Source organism: Pongo abelii, chromosome 7 (genome assembly GCF_028885655.2).
Source record: "Pongo abelii isolate AG06213 chromosome 7, NHGRI_mPonAbe1-v2.0_pri, whole genome shotgun sequence".
NCBI lineage: Eukaryota > Metazoa > Chordata > Mammalia > Primates > Hominidae > Pongo > Pongo abelii.
The window spans coordinates 42,912,979-42,937,500 of record NC_071992.2 but is presented as its reverse complement, the minus strand read 5'-3'; the positions used below and the strand labels follow the sequence as shown (position 1 = coordinate 42,937,500).

The following is a 24,522-nucleotide window of genomic DNA, read 5'->3' as shown; positions in this document are numbered from 1 at the left end:
GGGCCTCATGGGAGGCAGGAGGGGTGTGCTGGGGGTAAGTGAAGATCTGGAGCTGAGACCTGGCGTGAACTTTCTGTGACTCCTCAGGGGCAGATTGGCTCCACCGGGGGATGGGAGCGGACAATGGCAAGAGGTGCCCCAGTATTCCAGGATCCGTCTCAGAAGTCTCTCCCGTTTATTACATCTGCGATAACATGGCTATGAGAGGACCGAAGGGAGTGGGAGCCGAGAGGCAGGGGAAGTGGGTTGAGGGGTCTCATACCTGTTCTTTCCCCTCTGCCGTCTCTGGGTTTTGTTCCTGTTGAGAATGTAATTGCTCTGCAGGGTTGCAGGAAGAGAGAAAGGAAGACTGGGAGGGTTGCTTGCCTGCCAGTTCTTACCATGCTTTGGGAAACACATGACTTTTGATTTCTTTAAACTTTTTTTTTGTATTTTCCGAATTTCCTATACCAAACCACTATTTTACAAATCAGAAAATATGCTTTTTTTGTTTGTTTGTTTTGTTTTGTTTTGTTTTCTGAGATGAAGTCTCCCTCTGTCACTCAGGCTGGAGTGCAGTGGTACAATCTCAGCTCACTGCAACCTCTGCCTCCTGGGTTCAAGCAATTCTCTTGTCTCAGCCTCCCAAGTAGCTGGGATTACAGGTGCCCACCACCATGCCTGGCTAATTTTTGTATTTTTAGTAGAGATGGGGTTTCACCATGTTGGCCAGGATGGTCTTGAACTCCCAACCTCAGGTGATCCACCCTCCTCGGGCTCCCAAAGTGTTGGGACTACAGGCGTGAGTCACCGTGCCTGGCCAAAACCGTCTTTTTTTTTTTTTTTTTTGAGACGGAGTCTTGCTCTGTCGCCCAGGCTGGAGTGCAGTGGCACGATCTCCACTCACTTCAAGCTCCGCCTCCTGGGTTCACGCCATTCTCCCACCTCAGCCTCCCAAGTAGCTGGGACTACAGGCACCCGCCACCATGCCTGGTTAATTTTTTGTATTTTTAGTAGAGACGGGGTTTCACCATGTTAGCCAGGTTGGTCTCGATCTCCTGACTTCGTGACCTGTCCACCTTGGCCTCCCAAAGTGCTGGGATTACAGGCGTGAGCCACCGCGCCCGGCCTCAAAACCAGCTTTTTAAATCAGTCATTCCAACCATAAGTGCTCAAGCAGTTACCATTCATGTAGCAAGGTTAGGATAGGAGGATTTTTGGAATGTGGGAAGAGAAAGGAGAAGTTATGAAACACCAAGAAAAATAAAAAGGAAAAAAAAGGGAGCAGAGTGGGGAGTTGTTGGAGAACCCAGGAGGGATGTTCAGAAATTCGGGAGCAGCTCACGGCACAGCAACAAGCCTGTGCGTAATCTCTTTTAAAGTTAGAGGTAGACTCTTTGGTATGATAAGACACAAACCAGAAAGAAAGAAAAAGAGCCTAAGGCTGCCCACTGTTTTCAGATGTTTAAGCATTTGGTCATCACCCTGGTTTTAAAGATGAGAAAACCAAGACACACTAAGGTGACACTGCTCCTGAGTGGGCGACTCAAAGCCTGTGTGCCGTCTGCTGTGCTGCACTGTCCACTCACCCCTCCTGGGCTGCAGCCAGGACTCCAAGCTGCGTGACTCTGGAGGCCTGGAGGAGCGAGGCAAGGAAGCATTTGGGGCATTGCTCTGTCTGCCTCCAGAGAAGTCGCTTCTGCATTTGCCCCTCCTGATCCCCAGGGGCCTGAAAAAGGATGCCAGCAGGGCATTCCCTGATCTGTCCCCTTTGTCGCTGGGGACTGGTTGGCTTCAGTCTCTTTAGCAAGGGACACCCTGGCTCTGGGGCTGTGTGAGCTCTGAGCCATAGATCTGTTCTTTGATTTCTCCATGAGGCAAACAATGTGCTTCTCTTTCCCATCCTTCAGTTTCCTTAATAGGAGATATGAGCTTTTCACATGTTATGTGTTCTTTTATTCGTTGCTCAGAATGTTGGGAATTGGTAGGTGCACTTCTAAACTTAGAGGATTCAGCAATGGACAAAACTGACCCAGTTCCCAGCCTCTCAGAGCTTAGATTCAAGTGGGGGAGACGGATGGCAAACACATAAGCAAACCCTTGGAAGGGCCAATGAGTGCAAGGGAGAAACATGAAGCCCCGCAAGGGGAACAGGGAGTGAGAGGGTCTCACTTATACATGCCACTTAGGCAGAGACCTAAAGGCAGCGAGGGATGGTCCCCATGGATATCTGGGGGATGCGCAGTCCAGCCCAAGAAGACCCTGAAGCTGGAGACACTTGGGGTGCCAGGAACAGCAGCGAGGACAGGGTGTGCTTCCTTGAACCACTGGGAGTTTTGAGCTGAGGAGTAACACAGTCCATGATTTAAAACGATTGCTCAGGAGGATCACTTGAGGCCAGGAGTTTGAGGCTGCAGTGAGCTATGACCGTGCCACTGCACTCCAGCCTGGGTGACAGAGCAAGACTCTGTCTTAAAATAAATACATGAATAAATAAAAATGTGAAAAATGAATAAATAGGTTACTCTGGTTGCTATGTTGATAGTACAGTGGAGTGGGGCTGTGTGGAGGCAGAGGCACCCTAGGAGGCACTGGTTCTGGCAAGAAGGGAGCTGGCTCGGGTCGGGTGGTAACAGTGGGGAGGGAGAGGGCAGATCCTGGATGTATTTTGAAGGGAGAGCTGGCAGGATTTGCTGATGGGCTGAAGGTGGGGTTTGAGAGACTAGTGGGTTTGAGGATTATTCCAAGGCTTTTGGCCTGAGATGGTGGGAAAGACTGTAGAAGGAGCAAATTAGAAATTGTGAGGAGTAGAGAGGGAGGAAGTGAGTTTGTTTTGGGGGTTGTTGGAGCTCTAGTGAAATGCCCACTAGACAGTTGTGTTTTGGTCTGGAGTTCAGAGATGAGCTCTAAGCTAGAGAACCCGGGGAGTGATCAGAGTTTCATGGTGTCTGTGAGATCACCTAGGGAGTGAGTGTAGACAGACAGGATGTAGAAAGGCGGATCCTGAGAATGGCAGTATTTGTAGATCTAGGATGGGGTTTGCAAACTCTTTCTTAAAGAGCCAGATTGTAGATATTTTAGGCTTTGCAGGCTGCACAGTGTTTACTGCAGCTACTCAGCATTGCTGCTGCAGCACAGAAGCAGCCATAGAGGACATATACATGAAGGAGCATGGCTGTGTTCCAATAAAACTTTATTTACAAAGCAGGAAACCCACCCATAGGCCATAGGTTTGCTGACCGTGGATCCAGGACACTGGAGAGGAATCAGCAATGGGGACTGAAGCAGGAGCAGCCTGGAGATTGGGGTGGACCAGGAGAGGAGGTTGCCTCAGAAACTAAGCAAAGCATTTTTGCAGAAGAAAGTAGTGATCTGCTGGGTCAAATCCTGCTGGCATAAGAAGTAAGATGAGGACTGAAAGTTGCACGTGAGCAGTGTAGAGGCCGTGGGTGAGCTGATGAAAGCACTTTGGTGGAGGATAAGGTGAGAGGCTCCTTGGAGTGAGTTCAAGGAGAGGCATTGGAGATAGCACATGCAAACAACTTCATGGACGAGTGGAGCTGTAAACCCATGCAAAAAAAAAAAAAAAAAAAAGAAATGTCAACTCTACGGATACATTGGGTCAAAGCTAGTGCTGGTTATTTAAAAATGGGAAAAGTAGCGGGATGTTTGTATTGGATGGAAATGGGCCAGTGGGCAGGGCCCAAAGATGATGGGTAGGGGGTGGAGGTGAGAATGGCCTTGAGTGGGTGAGGGAGTGAGGCCTGGCCTCTTGGACAGCTCTCAGAGGAAGAGGAGTCGCTACCCAGAGGCCATATCATGGGGTGGGTGGGGCGGGCAGGGGGGATCCTCTTGGATGCCATCATTTTTCTCAGAGAGTAGCATGGTGGATCACAAGCTTCGAGACAGGACAGCGAGGACCTCAGTCCAGCGGGTCGTGGAGACAAATGCCCCCTGCACACAGAGGGAGAGGGACGCCAGACAATGACAGAGAGATGTGCTGAGTCTCTAAATCAAAATTAAAAGGTTTCCGCCGATGCTATCACTTGAGCTTTTCACTGCGAAAGGGGCCCTGTGAGCTCTGGAGAGTTATGACTGAATTAATAAGACCAGGATGAGGACATGGATCGAGATCCTCAAAAACAGTCTCATAGATTCCTACAGGCCTGGAGCTGCTGCAGAGGTGGCTCTCGTAGGATTGTATTGAAAAGAAACAGAGTTGTTGCCCAGAGTGAGTAATAATCCTCCTCAGAAGTCAGACAGGTGGCAATAGAGAGTCCATTGGCTTGGGCTCAGGGGGAGTTAGTGGAGATTAGAGCACTTTTTTCTCTCCTCCTAAAGCTTTTTGCTTTTGAGATCTCTTGCTTTGTTTTTAAAAGCATCTTCCTATGAGGCAGGAGGCAGTGAGAGGAAGGCCACCTTCTCTAACGTTTTACCTTAAGAAACGGTCTTGGGGAGAGAAGGGACTTACCCACGGTCGTGTGATTTGAATGGGAGGGTGGATCTCAGAAGGTGGGAGCTGAATCCTTTGCTGTCTTCCTCTCAGACATCCAGGAGGGAGGGAGAAAGGAAGGCAAGGAGAAGAAGAGACTTCCTGGAGAGGGGTTCGACATTCCAGGTAGTCTGGGAAGAGGGAAATGCTGGTGTGAACCATGAAGAAATGGAACACCTAATGGTTCTATTTCCATGTCTACAGGAAAAGAAAAAGGAAAACAGACTAGGGAACATGTGGCTTGTTAGGAAGGAAACTGGCTTGGGGCTTTGGAAAAGAGGACCCTCTAAGGTCACATACCTGGCAGAACGACTTTTTGTGGAGACTGCTCTGCCCAGGACTGAGGGTGGGAACTGAGGCTGAAGGGACACACAGCATTTGCTCAGGGGGCCTCAGCAAGGGTGCCAAGGGACTTGTTTATGTCAGTGCACCATCAGCACAGCCCGGAATGGCTTTGGCCTCATGATGTGCAATTGGCCCTGGGTCTGTCAATTTCTCTGAGCGGGAACTCTTTCTGTTGCAAAGGGTCCAGCACACTGGGTTCACTTAGACGGCAAGGTTGAGTGCCAGAGTGATAACGGCAATAAGGAGTCTGTGGCTCAGGATTAAGCAGGGAAGAGAACTCACCCATCTTTTCTTCACATCTGACTCCCGGTGGTCTTTTTGGGATGAAATAGAGAACGTGGGAGCACAGAGCTATAGTGAACCAAAGTTGATCTAATCCACGGTAACTCCACAGATTTCGCTCAAATAGTCCAGGAGGCTGCTCAAAGTCCCAGTGTCCCCAGCTCTGAAACACCTGGTACCTGTCTCATATTGGGGGATTAGATGGAGTGCAGGTGCAAAGCGTTTAGTGTATTGCCTGTAACATACAAAGTGTTCCAGGATTTATGGCAAGTGATAAAAGCCACTGGTGGTGGTGGTGGTGGCAGCAGGCATGTAGGGGTTCTCTCTCCGGGTGTGCCAGGCCAGGGGGCTGGGGTGGCCAGGTCATGGGTAACCTGTGCTGCTGCTTGCTGCAGAGCTTCTGGGTTGGTAAGTAAGAAAGCTGCAATACCTGTGTCCAACTTTCACAGCTCCAGCACTTCCTTCCAAATATTGCCGGCCAGGGTTTTTGCGTTCTTTGGAAGAAAGACACTGGAGAGAAACAAGGTAGCATTGCCAGGGTAGCACCTTCAGAAAAATAAATCCTGGAAAGGAAACTCTGAAAGCTTCTAGAACCATAATATTGAGACAGATTTAAAGGGAACCCAAAATTCCTGCAATGCTTGGAACAGCAGAAACATAGATTTCTCATACTAATCAAGTGATTTGTGGGAAAACCCTATCCATCTCTCTAACCTGAGCTGAATCAAGTGAATGATCAGCTGTGAGTTGCAGAATGAGCTCCGAGGCAGCCACAAGGCTGGTTTATGATTCTGCAGAACTTTTCTGCGGCATGAATTCCTGGACAAGCAGGTGATTTCAAAGGAAAGAAATGCCCTCCCTCCTCACCTTTCCTTCAGCTGTTGGCACAGGGTTCGACGTTGGGTGCAAGGGTGTCCTCTAATTAGGCCCTGGGCAGGGTTTCTGGGGCTCTCATCCTTCCAGGTGATTCTGCACGCTACAGGGGAGGGTGGTGGCGTGTGTCCTCAGGCTTCTGAGGATTGGCGGTGATGGAGAGTGGCTGGCCTGACTGTGCTCTTAAACACTACATTGTCCTGGCAGCTATTGGATCGAGCTATTCCCATCTCTGTATGGAAAAAATACAATCAACTTCGCGCTGCACCTCCTACAAGTAAAAGAATGGGTGTTCTGATAGCATGGGCTTTGGGGAGAGCTGTTTTTTCAAGCTGGTCCATGTTATCAGTCCCCATACAGTTGCTCCTAAGTATTGCTGCTTTGACAAGGAACTGATATTATTCTTTCTTTCTTTCTCTCTCTCTTTTCTTTCTTTTTCTCTCTTTTCTCTTTCTTTCTCCTTTCTTTCTTTTCTCTCTCTCTCTCTCCCTCCCTCTCTCTCTCTCTCTCTCCCTCTCTCTCTCTCTTTCTTTCTTTCATTCTTTTGACAGAGTCTTGCTCTGTTGCCCAGGCTGGAGTGCAGTGGTGTTCTCACAGCTCACTGCAACCTCGATCTCCTGGGCTCAGGTGATTCTCTTGCCTCAGCCTCCCCAGTAGCCGGGACCACAGGTGTGCAACACCATGCGTGGCTAATATTTTTTTGTTTCTACAAATTTTTGTAAAGATGGGGACTCGCTATGTTACTCAGGCTGATCTTGAACTCCTGACCTCAAACGATCCTCCCAGCTCGGCCTCTCAAAGCACTGAGATTACAGTGCATCAGCAACCATGCCCAGCCAGTGAACTGGTATTTTTCAATCAAGGCTTACATAAATTCCAGAACATTCTAAGTAGTCTCAAGAGAGGTTAGACGAAGCCAGTTTAAATGTTTCTTAACCTACAGGGAAGACGCTGTGTCATACTTAACAGTGTGGGGAGTTGGGCGGTTGTTTGGGTTGGACTGAGCTGAGGAGGAGTTAGGGGGTGATGTGTGAATCTCGGTACAAGCGTAGAGTGTCAAAACATTCAGCATGCTGGGGGGTGTTTTCCATACAGAAAATAAATTTACTATAGTTCAGAGAAAGAGAAATATAACAGCTAAAAATACATGGAAGGATATTTAACTCCCTGAGTAATTAGCATAGTATCATAGTCAGGTGGGTAGCTTTGGAGCCAAGCATGGAGTCCTGGCTCTGAAGTTAGAGGTTTGACCTTGTGCAGGTCACTTGGTTGTACCTCGTTTCCTCCTCTCAGAATGAGGGCAAGACGGCCTACCTCATAGGCATTTTGTGGTGAAGGGAAATGATTCAAGCCAAGCACTTATCACCAATAACAATTCCAATAATAACAATAATAAAAATGTTAATTAGAATGGAAATGAGTTGCCATTTTCCAGCTATAAAATTATTGAAGGTTAAAGATGACATTGCTTAGTGTCACAGAGATATGGTATGGAACTGTAACTGGTGCTGTCTTTCTGGAAAGCATGACTTTTTAGGATTTCTGTACTTTTTTTTTTTTTGAGACGGAGTTTCGCTCTTGTTGCCCAGGCTGGAGTGCAATGTCACGATCTCAGCTCGCTGCAACCTCTGCCTCCCAGGTTCGAGCGATTCTCCTACCTCAGCCTCCCGAGTAGCTGGGATTACAGGCATGTGCCACGATGTTCGGCTAATTTTTTGTATTTTTAGTAGAAATGGGGTTTCACCATGTTGGCCAGGCTGGTTTTGAACTCCTGACCTCAGGTAATCCACCCGTCTTGGCTTTCCAAAGTGCTGGGATTATAGGTGTGGGCCACCATGCCTGGCCAGATTTCTGCACCTTTTGATTTAGTTCTAGGATCCTATCCTAGGGAAATAATCAGAAATGTGGGGAAATATGTGTGCACAAAATTGTTCAACCTCCCCAGCAGTGGAGAACTAGTTAAGTAAACTAGTTCGGTATGTCCATACAATGGAGTATTAGGCTACCATATAAAATTATTTGAAGTAGGTTAATGATGTGAGACAATGCTCATAAAGCTGAAAGTGAAATATCTTCTAAACTGGCTAATGGAATATGTCTACGTGCATAAATGTAAATAAAATGTGCCAAAATGCTAATAGAGATTCTCTCTGGATGGTAAGATGATTGATGATTTTTGTTTTCTTCTTTATATTTTTTTTTGTGGTTTTCAAATATTTTACAGTGAGTCTTTATTCATTTTTATAACACAAATAATAAAAATTACAGAAAGAAAATGAGACCCAGTTGCCTCTGAGTCGTTCCCCTGTTTAGGAAGTGAGTGTTTTACTATGGATCCGCCCTGGCGTGGATTCCCTAGAAGCCCATCAGAAGGCTTTGTGTGGAACTGTTTTTTACTCCTCCCTGATTCACACGGAAGTAACAAATGTTTTGGGAATGTAAATAAACATTTATTTCATTTTTATTTTTTAAGAGACAGTGTCTCACTTTGTTGCCCAGGCTGGAGTGCAGTGGTGTGATCACAGCTCACTGCAGACTGGAACTCCTGGGTTCAAGGGCTCCCTCTGCCTCAGCCTCCTGAGTAGCTGGGACTACAGGTGAGAGCCACCATGCCTGGCTAATTTTTTAAATTTTTTGTAGAGCTCGGGTCTGGCCACGTTGCCCAGGATGGTCTTGAACTCCTAGGGTCAAGTGATCCTCCTGTCTTGGCCTCCCAAAGTGTTGGGATTGCAGGTACGCACCACCACACTCGGCTGAAACAAATATTTTGGAACAAAGAGGTAGACATGGGTGTGCTGTGGAGACAGCATCAGGCACAGTGCATTGCCTGTCCCCGTTTGCACGCTGCCCTGAACTTTGTTAGCTTCCAGGAAGCCACAGACAGGGCAGACTCCCCAAGCGCTAGTCAGTAGCAAAGCCACAGCCAGACTGGAAATCAGCTGCTCTCTCTTCTTTAGGATTGTCATTGGAAAGCCAGGAAGCAGTTTCTTTCTTTTTTTTTTTTTTTTTTTGAGACAGAGTCTCGCTGTGTCGCCCAGGCTGGAGTGCAGTGGTGCGATCTCGGCTCACTGCAAGCTCCGCCTCCCAGGATCACGCCTTTCTCCTGCCTCAGCCTCCCGAGTAGCTGGGACTACAGGCGCCCGCCACCACGCCCTGCTAATTTTTTGCATTTTTAGTAGAGATGGGGTTTCACCGTGGTCTCGATCTCCTGACCTCATGATCCACCCGCCTCAGCCTCCCAAAGTGCTGGGATTACAGGCGTGAGCCACCGCGCCCGGCCGAAGCAGTTTCTTAAAACAAAAAAGCAGCCCCGCCCTCAATGCTAATAGAACATGGGGCTGGAGATGCCTGGGATGCTGGGAAAACACTCAGCAGAGGCGATGGGCCCAGAGGAGGGGGCATCTTCCAGGAAACAGTTCTCCGAGGCCAGAGCTGCATCTTTGGTTTCTCTCACCTGCCGCACCTTGCGTGGCGAGAACGGCGCCATGGGAAGGAAATGTTTGTAAATTCTGTGGTACATTGAGTGCACCAGGGGAACGGGCTACTTAACAGAGATAATTCTCTTATACAACAAATATCTTTCGAGGATATGTAGCGTGTGAGGTCTTGGGCTATGTGCTAGACATTCCCTGGTGAGTATAAAATAGAGGCCTTGGCCTGTGTGGAGCGAACTCATTTTTCTAAGTTGGACAACTTACTTCTGATATATCTGGTTTCAAATCAGAATTTTTAAATGTATTGGTTTTACTGAAAGTAGGACACACTTGCTTTAGATCTGTGAAATATTGTAGAAATAGTGTTTTTTTTTCTTTTAGTGCAGATGTCCCAAGTGTTCTATAAGTTTAAATATTTTTGTTTAATTCATTCTTAACACCATCATCTGTGAGATGGGGCAAGGAGGGAGCTCCACCTGACTTCAAGTGAGGACCGGGGGGACAGGTTTTGGCCCTAACTGTGCCCCTTCTGAAATGTTTCAGGCCACCCCCCGACTTCCGTTCAATGATACTGGCTTTCATGATTGATGGTTGACCACTGGCCACTTGGAGGCCCTTTGCTGAGGAGCTGCTATATGTTTTCTGCCATTGGAAGTCATTCGTTCATTCATTGTAGAGCTTTTTTAAGGCTTGAAAATTAAGTGGCTATTGTGTTATTCTTTCATTACACTGGGTGCCAGAATGAGCTCCCTAAAATCCTCAGAGGCTCCGGGTTTGGTTTAGCAAATGTAAATTATGACTTCTGTGTGGATGCAGCTTTCCACCTTGCAGTGTGTCGGGACTTGGGTTCCTTCTCTCTGCTTTTGGAATGCGCCCAGGTGTTTTGCTTCTTTTAAAGATCTGACATGACTGTGGCCAGCTCTATAAATAGTTCCAAACAGCAGCTATAATGCTGGCGTGATGCTGATTTTTTTATCTGCCACCCACTGAAAGTCTTGGGAGAAAATTCTCTCCGTCTTTCTCTCTCTCCCTACTCCGTCTCTCTCTGTCTCTGTTTCCCTCTACACACACACACACACACACACACACACACACACACACACACGTTTATAGTTCCATGTCTAAACAGAAATAAAAATTTTGAATGTGTTCAAACACATCTGTGGTTTTGTTTCTTTCGTTTTTTAAGGATTTAGATAAAAAGGAGTTAAAAAGCTTTTCAACAACAGAAAACAAAATGACTTTCCTAAGTACATACTATGTCCAGGCATGGTGCTGAATTAAATTAGCTTCTGTCTTCAGAGGGCAGAGTTCAGCAAGAGGGCACCTTTCTCAGCAGCCAATTGTTCCAGGCTTCCTGGGGATGAAATATAAGGACACCTTTCATGTATTCCTGGGGACTTCACAGCCATACAGAGGATCGTTAACTATTGTATTAGTTGCTAGGGCAGTGGTAATGAAGTACCACATACCAGGGTGTTTCAACAACAGAAATTTAGTCTCCAGTTCCGAAGGCTGGAATTTCAAAGTCAAGGTGCCTGCAGGGCTGGGTCCTTCTGAGGTCTGTGAGGGAAGGATCTGCCCCGACCACTGTCCTTGGCTTGTAGACGGTCATCTCCTCCCTGTGGGTCTTCACTGCATCTTCCCTCTATGCGTGTCTGTTACTGTGTCCAGATTTCCATTTTTATAAGAGCATGAGTCATTTTAGACTACAGCCCACCCTAATGGTCTCGTTTTAATTTGACACCTGGGTTAAGACCCTCTCTCTAAATAAAGTTGCATTCTGAAGGAGTGGAGGCTAGGATATTAACATGTGAATTCAGAGAGGATACAATTCACCCTGCAACGAGAGTCTTTTAGGTAATGCTTCTCTCTCTGGGAATAACTTTCGTTAAACCATCCCAGGCTGCCAGATTCGTAATATAGTCCATCTGTGAACAATGAAGGGGTTAAGGGTGCCAACCCCTTGCACAGTCAAAAATCCATGAATAAATTTTGACTTCCCAGAAACTTAACTATTAATAGCCTACTACTGATCAGAAGCCTTACCAATAACATCAACAGTCAAATCACACATATTTTGTATGTTCTGTGTATTATATACTGTTTTCTTGTTATAAAGTAAGCTAGAGAAAAGAAAATGCTATGAAGAAGATCATAAGCAGGCCGGTTGCGGTGGCTCATGCCTATAACCCCAGCACTTTGGAGGCTGAGGTGGCAGGATTGCTTGAGCCCAGGAGCTCGAGACCAGTCTGAGCAACACAGCGAGACCTCATCTCTACAAAAGTGTTTTAAAAAAGTATCCAGGCATGGTGGCGCCTGCCTATAGTTCCATCTACTGGGGAAGCTGAGGTAGGAGGATCACTTGAGCCCAGGAGGCTATGGAGCTATGATCATGCCACAGAGCATTCCAGCCTGGGCCACAGAGTGAAACCTTTTCTCAAAAACAAACAAAAGATCATAAGAAAAAGAAAATGTATTTACTATTTATATTTACTATTCATTAAGTTAAAGGGGATTATCATAAAGGTCTTCATCTTCATTGTCTTCGTGTTGAGGAGGCATAGGAGGGGTTGGTCTTGCTGTCTCAGGAGGGGCAGGGGCAGAAGAAAATAAGCAGGTCGTTGGAGTTCAAAACTGTTCAAAGGTCAACTGTATTTCTCTCCCCCTGCTCTCACTAAGGAGTGAGTTCCACAATTCACATTATTTTCAGATTTAATTCTACAAGCCCAATCCCTTTACTATAGCTAAGCTCATTTCCTCTTCTGTAGTGCTGGTGGAGAACAGCCTGTCGCCACCCTTGGTCTAGTGGGTTAACAGCCGTTTTCAAGGCCATGACATATCTGTCGTCTTTCTCATTCCCACATCACTTGTTGGCCTCCCCTTGGTACAGAGCTCTTCTAATTCAACACAATCATGGACACCTACAAGGAAAGTCTCAGAGGGGTTGGGTCCTGGGCCAGATGGATGCACAGAAGGGCGAACCAATGACCTCCTCCATTGTCTTACTGTCTGACTGGCCCAGGCACTGCGGGCAGAACTTGTACTTCCTGGGGGAGTAGCATGACCTCAGGTGCATTTCGGCTTCCATCCTGGGTTTGGCGGTGCTCTGGGGCTGAAGCGCTGACTCTGTCAGTTCACACACCCACCACCCCCATGGCCCATGAAGACACCACACCCCACACACACTCTAGCCTGCTTTCCCACTGTTCTTTCTAATTTGGAAATCCCATAGGCAATAACTGGTATTTTTGTTGCCAAGATGGTAGGGGGGTGGCTGCATGCACCAATATGCTGTATTGACAGCTAGTTCCTTTTGCACCCATGCTTATTAACTCTTTCTTTTCAACCAATTCCCCTGTAACAACAACAAGCTTATCAGCTCCTCTGTTGTCTCCCCCTCAGCGTGTGCTTGTCTTAAACCTGCAGTCACCACATCTCGGGGGTTGGTCCTGGGTAAAGGCAAGATGCAGTCCAGGGGTACATTTGATTTGAGCACACACATCTGGACAAGAGTTTGTATGTGTACTATGGGAGGGGACATGTGGGCAGGGACTCAAGGGGTCAATTATGTTTGCCCAGGAGGAAGCCAGAGATCCACCAGGGAGAGCTAGAACTCTGAAGACCAGGAATAGACAGAGAGGCAAGCATCTAGCTTTGTCCCTGGATGTCTGAATGCCTTCTCCAGATGTTGCAGGGGTTATATTGGACAGTTCCTGGGTGAGGTACCAACAAATACAGCCCATGGAGGACTGGCCAGCATATGTGCATTTTTGGGGGGCTTTCACCTGCCCTTCCCTGACATTCTGGAGTGCACCATGTGCTACAAACTGGAAATCAGTAGGAAAATGGGAAGAGGGAGAGGCATTTTTCTTCCCTTGAATTCTGAATCCAGCCATCACTGCCTTCTCTGATGTTGTTTACTAAGATAAGCCATGTCTGAAACCAAGCCTGCTGCAGTCCAATCAGCTCAGACCAAGAGTTATAATTAGGAAAGGCCTTGGGCCACTGATCAGATAAAACCACTAAAATAAATTCCAATAGCCAGAAACCATCCAGGTGCAAAAGTGTAACCATCAATAAATTGTGCTTAAATTGGGTATGCTTACCTGCCCTGGAAGGGGTACAGAGAAACACCTTCTAAATATAAAGCAGAATTTTCATAATTTTTACCTGTGGGTGAGAGAGAAGGGGAAGCAAGGGAAAGATGCATGTGTGTAGTTTAGGGACTGCTCTTCTCTGGGTGTGCCAGAGACCCAACTGTGAGATTCGAGGCAGGTGGATCATTCCATTGGGGAAGTAGGAAAGGGTTAAGGTGAATGCTGACATTCACTCCCAGTATACATTATATCCACTTGTTAACCAAAACAAAAACTTTCTTCAGAACCCACTAAATAGCCACCACCCACCATCTTCAGGTGAGCCCCAAAGTTAACTCCTGCCAGGAGGTTCTTCTCTGCAAAAGAATGCCTGATGCTGATCTCCACAGCTGGACAGGATGGGTGTGGCCAGTGTGGGTGCAATGCTGGGTGGCACCAGTTCTGCCTCTGGAAGAGCACTGGGCACAGCAGGCATTCACTGGGGTGCTGAGTGCTCAGAACTCAAGCCACGGAAGAGGCCCAAGGCACGGAATGACCCTACACACAAATTGCAGAGAATGAGGGGGCAGAACAATCAAATGTTTAGAGAACAAGGAAGGGTTCAGTGGGGTCAGTAGGGTGCCATGAGCTTGTAGAAGCGGGTGACCCTGAGCGGTGGCCAGAGCAGGTTGCAAGTGCAAGGAGGGGGTTGAGCCACGGCCTTCCTAGTCTTTAAGAAGTAAAAGTTGGGTAGGGGGCCAGGGCCCTGACTGGGAAGATGACCTGAGCAAAGGCTCCCAACAGGCTGGGCATGGGAGGTGTGGGTGGAAGGGAGAACAGCCTTAGCCCTCCTGGCCGTCAATCTGTAAAAGTTGATGGTGTTTTGAAAAATAGTCCCAGTTAGTGTTTTTATAAAACAGAAGTGGCTAAAAGGAGACCAATACCTCCAGCTCACCACAATATCCCCAGCAGCTTCCATCAACAAAGTCCTGTCCCTGGCCATCAAGGCTATGGCTCTAGTCTGCCTTCTTAAACTATTTCTCACCCTCGGCCTGCCCATTGCCACTCTGTGCCTAATTGAACCCACTCTTCTCTAGAGGACCTCTATAAACCTAAGACACACTGACCCCCTCCACCTGACTACTCTCCTCTCAACTCTTACAGGTTCAAACCTATTCATCCTCCAAAGTTTTGTTCAAATATCGTATCCTCTATGCAGCCTTTCTTGACATTCTCTCCCTCCCATCCCTGGCTCTAAGAGATGCTCATTGTCATTCATATGCAGTGTTCTTGATTGTTACTATTTACTAGTAAAATATTAATTGGGAACCTACTAGGTATTAGGCATTATTCTCTGTACTTTGGGTAAATCAATGAACAAATCAAAGACTTCTATTCTCATTGAGCTTACATTTTAACCAGGGAACACATATAATGAATAATAGAAATATTATGAATAATAGAAATAGTCATATAATGAATAATAGAAATAACATAAGTAAGTTATATACAATGTTAGAGATAATAATTTTTTTTGAGACAGGGTCTTGCTCTGTTGCCCAGGCTGAAGTGTAGTGGTTCAATTATAGCTCACTGCAGCCTGCAACTCCCTGGCTCAAGCAATTCTTCCCCCTCAGCTTCCTGAGCAGCTGGGGTTGGGATTACAGGTGCACACCATCATACCTGGCTAATTTAAAAAAAATTTTTCAGAGACATAGGGTCTCACTATGTTGCCCAGGCTAGTCTTAAACTCCTGGGCTCAAGAAGTTTGCCTGTCTCAGCTTCCCAGTTGCTGGGATTACAGATCTGAGCCACTGCACCTGGCTTGTGATAACTGTCACGAACAATAGAAAAAGAGAGCAGGAGAATGGGGTTGGGAGTGCTGAGATTGGGAAGGCACTGGGTTGCAACTTTAAATAAGGAGGCCTTTAAGCAGCCTCCTGGAGGGGGTGCATCTGTGCAAAGGCCCTGGGGTGGAAGTGTGCCTGATGTATTCAAGGAAGAAGGAGGCCAGTATTATTATACAAGGATGGAAAATGAGAAGAGAGGCAGGGAATGAGCAAGAGAAGTCATAGTGGGAACACCAACTTAGGGCCTGCTAGGCTGTTTTAAGGACTGAAGGAGACAAGAAGCCATCGGATGATTTTGAACAGAAGAGCAATATGATGCGAATTACACTGCAAAAGGGTCCCTCCGGGTGCTGTGTTTAGAAGAGACTGAAGGTCATGAAGAATGGAAGCAGGCACAGGGCGGGCAGTCAAGAGGCTGTACTGTAGTCATCCAGGTGGCCTGGCCGAGTGGAGGTGATGAGAAGGTGGCCCCGTTCGGTGTGTATTTTGAATTTTATTTTTGATGAGTAGATTGTGAGACAGGGGAGAAGGCACAGAATTGAGAATGACTGCAAGGAATTTGGCCTGAACAACTGGAAGGTTGGAGTTGCCAGACCAGAGATAAAGAAAGCTGCAAGGAGGGCGGCTGATGAATGAAGAGTGTTGAGTTGGTCCCTGTTGGACTGGAAGCTACTTAGAGTGGGTTTGCTGCACGATTCATCTTTGCTGCCTCTTTGGGGACTCAGGAATAATAATTGATGGATGCCTATTTCAGAGGCTGTTATGACTGCAAAGCATCCCTGCCATGGGAGGGCATTCGTGAATTTCAGGATGGTTGCTGTGGTCGGAGCTCTGTGTCTGGCTGCTTCCCTGACTGGACATCTGCGCTTTTTGACACCATCCAGAGGTTCAGTGCTGAGTCTCCAGGGGAGCAGGGTGGGTTTGATGAGGATTTCATCTTGAGTGGGTTAATCTCATGAGCCCCTGGAACACTGGATATCGGCACAGAATATTTTGTTGGCAAAAATCTCTTTCTAATCTTTTCTCTCCCTAATGAAGAAGATTAATTGGTGTTAATTGGTGTGCTAGCAGAGTATGAGTGCATTAAAAATTAAATGTCCCTTTTGGATTCTGGGGAGGCCAGAGTGGGGGTAGGGGAGTGGTGGGTGTGTTTAGCATTGCATGGGACCTGGACTTCAGAGGCTTCTGGTCAGAATCCCACTTTGTTGGTAGAGAGATGGGGGAAATCATACCTAGGCTAAGACAAGGGGCTGCTTAGTTACAGCAATCCTAGCAGGGTTATACCAGTGATGAGGACTTATTGACATTGAATCTGATCATGACCAAGTCAGTGCAACAGGAGACTGTACTCCACAGGTGCTTAGAGATCATCTGCTCAGTGCCAGCCACTGTGTCAGGCATGGCGGGACACAGGGGCCTGACACCCTGTCCCTCCCTTTAACACATAGTTTATTGGAAGAGGCAGGAGCGTGAACAGTAACAGGGAGAGTTGGGTCTGGAAGAGGAAGTGGTCAGTTACCCAGTGGACTTGGAGGTGCTTTCTAGAGGAGATGGTGGTTGAGTTGTGTGGAGAAGGATGTGGAGTGTTCTTGAAGATGAAATGGGGAGGCCTTTCCAGGTTGATGGGAGCAGCCTGGTAGGAGGGACACCCTTGGAGGCAGGGCCCAGTCACCAAAAGCCTTGTAGGTCATGACAGAAGTCTGGACTTTATCCAATAAGCACTGGGTAGATAAAGTTTTTAGGAAGAAGAATGATGGAAATTAGTGATTGGGTCTCTAGAGTGTCATGAAAGTGAGATTGGAGGATAGAATTCTGGAGTCAGACAGGCTAAAGGCTTTTTGCAATAGTCCAGGTGAGAAGAGATGATGACCTAGATTAGGGCATTAAATGGTGGAGGCCAGTTGGGGAGGTATCGCTAACTTTCTTCACCTCAGTTACTTTTGAGTCTTGAAACTACTCTACAATGGTAATGATGGCAAAAACCGCAGTTACTTTTGCACCAACCTGATATTAAGAGTTAGGTCCTTTCCTCAGTTAATTTCCATGACCACTCTATGAAGTAGGTATTGTTATGAATTCATCCCATATGTAAGGGAAACTGAGGCACAGATTTAAATAAGCTGCCCAAGGTCTCACTTAACCAGGGTGTAAGTCTGGGCATTTGATTTCACCATCCGTACCCTTAATCACATCATTATTACTGCCTCCCAGAGAGGTAAGACTGTCCATTGCATGGATGAAGGGCCTGAGGGAGACAGAGGAGACTTTGGAAAATGAGGGAAAGGAAAGCATCTCGGATGGCTCCTGGTTTTGGGATTCTCAAATCTGGGGAAATGTGAAAATGCTGACAACAGGTCTGAGGGTTTTATAGGGAGTAGTGTCTGGGGTGGAAGTTACAGAAAAGAAGCAGCAAGATGAGTGTGTGCTCGAGTGTGTGTTCCTGGCGGAAAGGAACTCTGATAGGAGAAAATGCAGCTCAAATCCCACAGAGTCACTCATCATCTTCCCTTTTCCCTAATCTGAAATGGGAGCAGTAGGTTTGTGGTGAGAGTTAAACAGGATCACGCACGCCGGGCTTACTCTGTTAATGTTAAGGTCCTCACCCCCTCTCACCAGCATCCCAGGGTGGAACGCTCAGGTTGTCCAAGTGGAATTTACATCATCAAAAACAATAGAAGTTAAAAATAGTGAGGAGGACGGACGTTCTCCAAAAGGTCACATGTCCTAACCACTGATGAAGTGAAACCATTTTAAGATCCTCTGGGACTACTTTGTGGGGTGACCTTGTTTGACCAGATCCTGTGAATCTAGATCTTCCATGGGCAGAGCATGGCAGGCAGGTGTGGGGGCTCCTTTGTTGCTGGATGACCGAACTTTGTCATCAGAGGTGGGGAGACTGAGGAATCAACCTCTTGAAGGAGAAGCCATCTTGCCTAGTAAGGTCACAGAGACTCCTCTGTGAAACAAGGGACCCATGTGCCATTTTGGGATCTTTCACTCCCCAAAGCCAGGGTGACGGATGAACATTCCACGGCCAAGTCAGGGAATCCCTGTACTGAGTGGGGCCATCACAGAAGGCTGTCGTTGATTTGGAAACATCTGCCCAGCCGCAGGAAAGGTCATGGCAACAGCTTTCGGTGACTCATTTGCATTTTGGATAATGTTTTAAAATAGCTTTATTTCTGAGAGCCATTAAATCCTGATAAGTGGGCATTTTTGTAGACAGAAAAACAAATAAGAAGCAACATTAGCATTATCTTTTCTGTGCACATGTAGCAGTGCATCCAAGGAATGCTGATTTGGGACTTGGGTTGCCAATCAGGTGACACAGGGGGCTTCTCAGATGGGCTGAAGGCAACACATCCCTCAAAGCTGCAGTTGCCCCCTTTGTTCCTCCAAAGGATTCTTCATCTAAATCTCTCTGTCACCTTGCATGGATAAGTTTTTTTAACCTCTTGGGGCTTCAGAGACTGAGGCTTATTGGTACTGACAAGCCCTGATTATTTGGAATCCTGGAGGCCATGGTTTCTGCCGTGCCGGTCCACAGAGGGTTGAGCTGACCGAACCCTGCTGACGGCTCTAGTGGTCTGTGTTTTGTTAAAGCCTGCGTGGAATAGCACCTCTTTCCCTTTAAATTCCAAAACAGCTGACAAAAACTAAAAACAAAAAGTAAAAACAAGCAAAATCCCCTTTGGGCCCCTCCATCCCCTACCCCAATTGGCATCACCCATCCCCCCCAGTTCAAATCCGTGTTGTCTTTTTGACAATTGTCTTATAATTCTAAGCACCCAGAATGTTGCAGACAGCTTACTTTGGGCATTATCTGAGGGGGTGTGGAGTGAGGGACTGCTGGAAGGGGTACTCTGCTGTCACCAGCAGCTTTGATCCACTGTGCCAATCTTGGCAATCCCCCTGACCCCCTAAGGCCCACCCCTTACCCGCAACAGCTCACTAAGGCAGAGAGGACAGGTGCCTGCCTGCCCAGGACAGGAGCTTTGAGAGCACACTGGTGGCATTTCCCAGCTTGTTTATTCTCCTTCTCCAGGGGACTGGGGACCCCGAGGCCCACAGGGAGGGGGAGTCACTGTTACTTAGCAACAGCCACATCCTGTGACATGACTTGTGTCTGAAGGAAGGATGTTTCCACTGGCACCTGGAGGGCTGGGCAGCTTTTGGCGGTGCTCTGTGGGATGCCCCCTTCAGACTTCTTCCTTGTGGGATGCTGTTTCTGCCTGGAGCAGAGGCTTGCCTGCTCAGTGTGTGCGTGTGTGCATGCACATGTGTGTGACTATGTACATGTGTGAATATGGTGGATGTGATGGGAGTGGAGAAGCTGCTTGAGCAGCTCCTCAGTCAGTGCAACCTCAGAGGTCATGGAAGGTGCTCTCCACTTCCAAGCAGAAACTCCCTCCCCTGTGGCTGATGGCTGCAGCTGCCAGAACTTCTGAATTTGTCAGTTGGCCCTGATTTCAGATATCCTCTTCTACTTTGAAATCAAGTCCCATGTTTTTCCCTGAAAGTCTAAAGTTTGAGATGAATTTCTTTCACATTAAGCTTTAATCTGAGCTGAAAAACCAGTATATTTAGGAGTGGAAACTCATTTTAACTCATCAGGCGGTAGTTTGTCAAATCCTTTCCTGAGAGCGCATTTTTATAGAGGAGAAAAGAGCATGAGGGAATGAGCCACGTGGTGGAAGAGACAGACTTCCCTCCAGAGGAAGTGCTGAAAGGGAAATTGTGCATGCTGTCAATGAAGGATGAATCCACACCTCAGTGCTGTCCCGGGCTAGCTAGCGGGTGTGTTGTCTTATTCCTCTTGGGAAGACCTAACTCAATATTGGCAATGGTACCCTTCATTACTCCATGCCCTGGTTGGGAATCTCTGTTTTCCCTGCCTTTCCCCACCACTCCCTTGCTTCCCTTCTGCCCCAGCCTTCTCTGCAGCTCAGTGGAGATTTTGAGAATTCCTTGTATATTGCAACTTTATGCTTTTGGTATTTCTGGATATAAAGTTAGAGAAACATGGCTGTCTTTTTTTCTGGTGCCTGAAGTTCAGCCTTATTGTGTCTATTTTCTCCACATCCCTTTGGACTTGAGAGTGGGTAGGGATGGAGTAGGGAGGAAAGAGAAAAGAAGGATTTGGCTTTACAGGAAGAGAAGGGGAAGGTGAAATGGAAAGCGGAAAGGAGTCTTTGGACATTGTGCTCTCATAGAATTGTACTAATCTTCTCTTCTTGGGCCTCTTTATTTGTCCTGTAGCATCCGTAAGCAAATGTTGTAGCAACTCTTGTAAAAGAGAAACTAGTGCCTGATGTCTCTGTGGGGCAGGAAGGCACAAGCTCTGTCTTTACCTGAATGAGTGGGCAGTGGAGTCATGTATCTTCCCATAGAGTCGCCCTTTCCTTTGGGGATGGAGAATGTCTCAAGTGATGGTCTCATTCATCAAGCAACTTCCCTTGAAGGTCACTGAAGAGGTTATGGGGCTTGCTTTACAAATAAGGGAGCTGGTAAAGAGAGAGAAGAGTGATGTACATGCACTCATACCACTGTGCAAAATGGGCAAGTGACCCAGGACACAACAGCTGCTGACACTGTGGCTCCAGCATCCTCTTCTTTAGCCTGGTAAGGGAATCTCTGCTTTATTTGCAAAATCTCAATGCAGACCCGTTTCTGCCTTGAATTGTTAAGGTCCACAGTTATAAAATGGCTTTATTGAGTCAATTGGCTCTTTTTATTCAGTTACTCAGCAATTATATGTTTCAGCCTCTATCATGTGCCTGGTGTTTGAGGGACATGTTGGTGCCAGAAATAGTCTCAGGCTCTATGAATCCATTCTCAGTCTTGCGCGAGGACATAGGACATGTAAGGAAAGAAACATACTGAGGGCTTTAGCAACACAAGAAAGATGCAACTGAAATAAATAATTCACTTCTAGGGGAGGATAATCTTCTCTTCTAGAATTAATCAGACTTCTTAATTTTTAAGCTGTGTGTATAGGGGAGGGAAAAATGGCTTCTCTTTGCCCTCCCAGGTTCTTTAGTTGGGCTACAAGTTAAACTGACGTAAGACAGATTAACAGGAGAAAAACCATTTTAATTACATGCATACACATGGGAGCCCCACCAAATATGAGACTTGAGGAAGGGTCAGATGACTGAAGCTGATACAGAGTCCTGGACTACAGAAAGGAAGAGGGGCCAGAGCCTCCAGGGGAGGCCACAACCAGCCACTGGAGGGCGAGGGGAGGAAATGCTTGATGAATAAATGCTGTCTTGCTGTGCAGGTAAAAAGTCTCTTAGGGAATAAAAGTTGTCTGGAGCAGCCCTTTTCCTGGTACAGATACATTCACTAACGCAGATTTCCTTTATAGATGTACATTTATTTTACGAAAGGACATCTTTTCAGAGCTACTCCTGTGCCTGCAGTTTCTCAGAATAACCAGCCCAAAATATGCCATAGAAGCGTATTTTGGGGTGGCATATTCTGGTCTCCTGCTATCATATTTTGGGGTGGTGTGTCCTGAGCCCCAACATGTGGAAAATTGGAAACATGCCCAAGGATGGTAAAGAAAAGATCAGGGGACAAGCACAGTAGGAAAGAACCCAGAAGTCCATGCTGTCTCAGCCAGGAGGAGAGAAGGCAGATCGGTGCCCTGCTAAAGGCGCTCAGGTGTGTGGAACTCTTCACTGAGTGGTCACGCATCATTCTTCAGTTGCCTAAGAATAAGACTGTCAGGAATAGCTGCTTTTTGAGGATATAACACTGGGTATTGTACAAGGAATTGTATGCACATGATTCACTCACATTTTCTCATGATTGTGAGGGACTAAGTGTCAGTTACTGTCCTGCGCATTCAGGTGGACGTGGTAAAATCCCTGCCCTAATAGAGCTTCAAGATTATCTCCTTTTCTCCTTTTGTTCTTCTAATAATCTTGTGATGTAGATATTCTTATTCTTCTTTTCTAGATAATGCAGTTGAGACTGAGAGAAATTACATGTGTTAGCCAAATCCAGCCATAGTGACTGGCAGGCTGGAGGTTTTAGTCTAGATCTGTCTGACACCAAAGCCCAGCATTATGTTCCTTTCTTGTGGGCAAAAAACAAAAACAAAAGAAAACAAAACAAAAATCCCCTTAGATATCAGTGTAAGGGAAATAGACACCAGCCAACTGGTAAATGTTCACTGGGGATCTCAACTAATAACATTCTATAAGACAGTGGTGTTATGCAGACTAGAGGTGGTGTAAAGTTTCATAAGATGAGTAGACTTTCTTGATGAAGATGAAGGTTGTCTGGATCTTCTAGAAGCATGGCTCATATTTGTATGTCGAAAGGGTGGACTTTCCAGGTAAAGGGAGTAATACAAACATAAGTGAATAGAGGAGAAAACAAGCCCAGACATGGGAAATGTGAGGGAATGAAGAACAGTGTCTAAACCAGTGGGCTCAGGTTGGGGGAGTTATAGCAAACAGGTTGGACAGGTAGAGAAAGTGCAGCCCATCCCTGCAGGACTGTGAGGTCAGGAAGGGGCACTGCAGTTTGGTATAATGGGCAATACTGCCGATTTTAAAATAGGGACACCACATGCAGTGATGGTGTTTAAAGATTGTGAATCCTCTGGCGGGGGTGTGCAGTATGAACTAGACAAGCAGAGCTGAAGTCAGGGAGGCTGGCTGGTGTACCTGCATTTGGTGGCAGCCATGCAGTGGAGAGGCATGGGCAGGCACTTCTCAAAAGCCTGTTAAGGCAAGAATGCAGCATTAGAGCTCACCCAGTCAGCTTTAGGAACAGGGGGGATTTGTGATAATCTTTGCTTGAAGATGGGAGAAGGGAGTAGACAGGTCAGGTGACCTTGGACCCTCTTCTGCCTTAATAATTCCAACCCACTCATTTTCTTTCCTATTGTTTTCTTGTATTGGCTGCCACTGATCCCTCCTTGGTGCCCAAGTGCAGTCTGTGGTGGGTGGACTTTCTTGACCCTGGTCCTAGGGTAGGGAGATGTTGTATCCTGAGAAACTGCTGGGATAAGCCCTCAGACAGTGCAGACATAGGAGGGGTGCCAGGTTTCCTTCCTCCCCTGTGGTTCTGTAGCAGGGCTTAGCTGCTCCTGCAGGCAGAGTCCTGGAGCTGCAAGAAGCTGCAGGCACAGAGGAGAATGGTTTGTTTTCCTTATATAATATAGGTTTCCAAGCTGCTGTGGCCCGCACAGCACTCTGTCTCCTGATATCCTGTGGTCCTCTTGATTTTGTCTAATTTTATTATTTTGAATAAAGGAGATTTATAAATGGAAACCTAAATGGGTTTTTTTTTCCATGTAAATACACTTGCAAACCAGAGCAAAACAGTTGTTCATTCTGCACTCAACAAATATATTATGGATATGTGTTATTTATGTATCATATATATGCCCATAATGTATTTGTTAATATATTTGTGCCAGACAGTATTCTTGCCTCTGGGGTACAGTTAAGGACAGAAATCCTTGCCATCATGGAACTTACAGTCTGCTAAGTGGAGACAACCAGAAAAATAATTAGGCAAATTCTTTAATTTTTTTTTTTGTATTTTATTTTATTTTAGGTTCCAGGATACATGTGTAGGGCATGCAGGTTTGTTACATAAGTAAATGTGTGCCATGGTGGTTTACTGCATTCTATAGTATTTTGTAAGATAATAAATGCAGGGTGGGAAAATAACAGAGTAAGAAGAGGGACTGGGAAGTCTGGGGAAAGGTTTGCAGAAGAGGAATGGAATCCTACAGATGGTGGTTAGGTGGCAACTGAACAAAGACTCAGAGGAAGTGAAAGAGATCGAGCTGTGTGAACATCTGAGAAGGAGACTTCCAGGGACAGGAAATGCCAAATCCAGTGGCCTCAAGGCAGAGTGTGCTGCTGTATGTGAGAGGCAGCAAGGAGGTTGGTATGGCTGGAGTGGAGGAATGAGGATAGAGAGTTAATGGTTTGGACAAAGAGGCAGAGGGTGGAGGGTGCAGATCATGCAGGACCCTGCAGCTACTCCAAGGATTTTGGCTTTTACTGTGAGAGAACTGAGAAGCCACTGGGGAGGCCTGAGCAAAGGAATCATAATCTGACTTATGTTCACCAGGATCACTTTGAAAACAGACGCTACGGCAGGCTTGTCCAACCCGCAACCCACCAGCTGCACGTGGCCCAGGATGGCTTAGAATG

The 24,522-nt window shown here is 46.7% G+C and overlaps 1 protein-coding gene across 3 annotated transcripts in view; it reads left to right on the top strand.

Moving 5' to 3' along the window:
- Positions 1–24,522, top strand: part of ZMAT4 (zinc finger matrin-type 4) — a 372,149-nt gene that overhangs the window by 10,052 nt on the left and 337,575 nt on the right. The window lies entirely within an intron of this gene.